The following is a 4,572-nucleotide window of genomic DNA, read 5'->3' as shown; positions in this document are numbered from 1 at the left end:
AAATAGTGATATACTTTAATATTGTAATTTTTGGTGTTTTTTAAAACTGTGGAAGTATACAAATTTCTGGGTCCAATTTCTGTACTTAAAATTTTTTAATTTTTTTAACACAAATCTCTGGGATCGATTTGTGTACCTCCCAGAAATTCATGTGACCAATTTTTGTACCTCCCAGAAATCCTTGGGTCCGATCTGTGCACCTCTCAGAAATCCGACGGTCCGATTTGTGTACCTCTAATAAATCAGACGGTCTTCTTTAGTTAAATGATTCCACATTTGAGTATAACACCCCAACAATCCACATTTAATAAAAACACCACTACCACTCCAATATTAAAAATAAAAAGTTCCTACAAAAACATATATAAAAAATAAAACTAACACATAAAACATTCTTTTATGGATAATTATAACATCATGTATTTTTATGTACGTTTTGATAATTCAATTTGTAATATGGTCCAAAATAATGAATTCGTTTATCTCTGGGCAACTTGGTTGCTGCTTAGTTACAAGAGTACGTTATAGGTGAAACAGCCGCCATTCTTAGCTTCAGTAAGTAGCAGGTGCCATTAATTATTCTCTCTTTTGACTGTAATAACGATGACGTCTGACCTTTGGCTTCGTCAACTCTTTTATTTCCGGCAGTGACCATTATTTTTCATCATCAATACGTATATTATTGAAGTGTATATATATACCAATTTTTATTTGATCCAGTATAAATACTTTTATTATATGTATTTAAATAATTTAAGTTAAATAGTTAATTTTTTTTAGTGATATAGTAATATACACTTAATTAAATGAGGTATAAAACTTGTTTATACTATTAGTATCTATATATATAGAAATTAATTTATACACATGTAAATTAATTTATATACACTTAAATTTAAAAGAAAGTGTTATAATATATTTGGTTGGTAGTTTTATTATCATTATGCATCCGGCTGCTAATAATTTTCTATGTAGCATGCATGAATTTCAGCGGTAGAACGCTGCCGCATTGCATGACAATTATCACTGTGGATAATTATTAGCTATTACCAAAGAGAGCAGCTACTTACTAGCCATTCACGTAAAAACGCTTAAAACGACTTTTTTAAAAATATTTTTTAATAATTAAAATTTAATTTATATAATCAATTAAATCGTATTATTTTTGTTAAAATTAGACCATAAACAAATTAATTTAACTAAAAAATCGATAAATCAAATCTTGAACGATCTAAATTAATATTTTTTAATAAAAAATAGTTATAATATTCTTATTATAAAAATAACTAAAATATTCTTATTATATATATTAATTTTAAAAATTTTAAATTTTAATTCAAATGGCATAGAAAGAAGAAAAAAATTAGGATTTTAAATTTTTAAAAGATATAATAGAAATATTTTAAGTCATTTTCTATAATAAGAGTATTATAGTCTTTTTTATAAAAAATATTAATTTAAATTGATTCAAGATTTGGTTTATTAATTTTTTTGTCAAATCGATTTATTTCGTTTAATTTTGACAGAAATAACACAATTTAATTAATTATATAAATTAAATTTTAATTATTAAAAAATATCTTTAAAAAAAACGTTTTAAATGTCTTTACGTGAGTAACTCTTCTTCTCTAATCTCTACTTCTTGATAATAATGAAGGTTTGACATCCAGCTTTCGTCAGCAACTTGAAATTTAGGGTATGCATCATCATTGGCAAAGTGAACAAGTCAATCCCCTCATTTTTAAGGGGTTCCCAATAAAAAGGGGATAGGGTTTCACGTAACATTTTTATTTAAAAAGTACATCTTATTATTATTTACATGAATGAGATTTCAAATTTGCTTAGCTCTTGGTTTGTAATAACATAGCGTGCTCAATTATTGGTTTATTTTCGCTTAATTATTCTTGAAAATAACAGTGGTAACTTCCTCTTTAGATAACGGAATCATCAACATCAACTTTCTGTTATAGTTTATTCTATTCACCGAGTGTTTTCAAACTACTATTTCTGTTGCGCCAAATGTAAAAGTTTTAATTGCTTTATTTCCTATTAAGTAAATAAACTATGGTGCTTAGTTGATTAAGGAAATTAAAAGAAGTCATAATTCATTATACAACGACCATATATATCACAACTAAACCCTGCACTTTTTTCTTTATACATTGAAACATTTTGTAAATTTAGTTTTGTATTTCCTTAGCTTATTGCGTTGGTGAGCAACTATGTATGATGTAATAGAGTATATTATTATTGTACATAGAAAAACATACAGAAATTTAAGATTATCTATAGTATTTTCGTGATACTCTATATTCAGGCCAAATTTTATTGAACTCCATAATACATAAAAGATCGCTTATTAGTTACTACTCTCTGATTAGGTATACAACTTTAGATAATTAGTCATTCATAAAGAAATTACTTTCAATTCCGGGCTATTTTAAAAAAAAAAATACTATATGATTAATAAGATTTATTATTTTTTGTTAATACTTAATTAATTCTAAATACTAAAATTTAAATTTTAAATTCTAAATTTTAATAGCTTAAAAATAAAGTATTAGTATAAAATATTAACTAAGATTAAAGGTTAATAGTCAAATTAATCCATAGTTAATTTTTTAAATTTGTCATTGAAAGACTTTATGAATCAAATTGATTTTTTAAAATTATAAATTAATCATTTTTATCGATCAGCCACTCAATTAATAATTTTTGTTAACAATTATCGATACGAAATATTAACTCACATGTCACATCATATATGACATCTAATATATCTAATTAGATGTTAAATAAATAGATTTATAAAAATCTATCAATTTAGTATCATTATATTAGAGTAAAATATCGTTTTTGTTCTCAACGTTTGGGGTAAATCCTATTTGTGTTCCTAACGTTTAAATTGTCTTATTTGTGTCCCTAACGTTTGTAAAAGTGATTTAATGTTATCCTACTGTCAATTACACATCATGAACGCTTTAGTTTGAGTTTTAAAAATCTCTTCTTAAAGTTAGAATACAAATGTCTGGGATAAAATCAATGATCCACTCCGAAAAATAGCTCATCAAATTAAAAGTTAAAACTAATTCCTACAACATTTACATAATTCACTTTTTTAGGAACATAATTGAATCTAAACACAAATAGTGGGCATAATATTAAAATCAAACACATCCAAGTGAGACCTAATTGAAAATGAATACATCTAAGTAAGAATAATTGAAAATATAATCTGATTTATTAGTATAATTGATAATAGGATAACATTGAATCACTTTTATAAACGTTAGGGATACAAATAGGACGATTTAAACGTTAGGGACACAAATAAGACTTATTCCAAATATTAGGGACAAAAACGATACTTTACTCTACTAGATTATATTAGAATTTTATATAATTAAAAAATTGATTAAATTAATAAATTTTAATAAACATATTTATTTAATATCTAATTAAACATATTAGAAAATAAATATCATGTAATAGCATTCTATATCATCAATTATTTGATAAAAATTATTAATTATGTGACGAAAGAATAAAAATGATGATTTATAATTTTTACATGATTAATTTAACTGAGAAAATTGTTTAAAAGCTCATTTGACCATTGATCCTACAAAATATTAATCCTAACATTTCTCTTTAAAAAATGAAGTGTGTGTTCAACATTCTTGGAAAAATTGACGAGGATATATTCAACGTTCTTTCATCTTTTTTTATTCTATTTTGGAGGCCTGAAAAATCAGATTCTTCCTGTGCCGAGACTCCTTAGTCAATGTAGATTCCAAGGTATGTCTTTTTATTTTTGATAATTTGATATTGGTAGTTAGGTGGGTTGGAGTGAAACCCGGCCCATATCCATTATTACGGAATAAGGACCAATTCTTTTATTCAATCCACTTTCTTTTTTCTCTTAGCTTATACACTTAACTCTTCAGGTTTTTTTTTTTTTGTGCTTCTTAACGATATTTGTGATTAAGAAAATAAAAATCAACTCTTATATATCAGTTCAAAAATTTATGCTTGCTACATTTGTTTTAATCAATTTTCTCCACATGACTTTCTAATTACTCAAAAATAGAAACAATATTTCGTAAATTGAAAACTTGAAAAACTCGTTATGTATTCTTAGTTTCTTACTCAAGTAATTAAAATTAAACAACTATTAGCATTAGACCGGAGATAAAGAATTATCGGTTGAGCTTATTTAAGAACTATTTAGGTTAGGGTGGGGTGGGGTAGGACGAACTATATATAATGGTGCATGTGCCTTGTCATTTTGTCATGTTCCGATATTCTTTTTCATTTTTCATTTTTAATGAAAATAAAACAAATTTCCTTAATATAAAAAATTTAGGTAAAAAAATCATTATTATCTAATAGTTTTAAATTATTATATTCATAAAAAGATAATTGTATGTAAGTTTAATTTTTACCTGAAGTTTAGCGTTTTGATTTTAATTAGATAGATTTATTTGCTTCAATCTATGCATAATTTTTAAGATAATTCTAAAGAAACAATAATTTAAAATTATTTTAATTCATATTATATATATCATCTAT

The sequence above is a fragment of the Arachis duranensis genome, chromosome 10, assembly GCF_000817695.3.
Source record: "Arachis duranensis cultivar V14167 chromosome 10, aradu.V14167.gnm2.J7QH, whole genome shotgun sequence".
Lineage (NCBI taxonomy): Eukaryota > Viridiplantae > Streptophyta > Magnoliopsida > Fabales > Fabaceae > Arachis > Arachis duranensis.
This window is presented reverse-complemented; position numbering follows the sequence as displayed.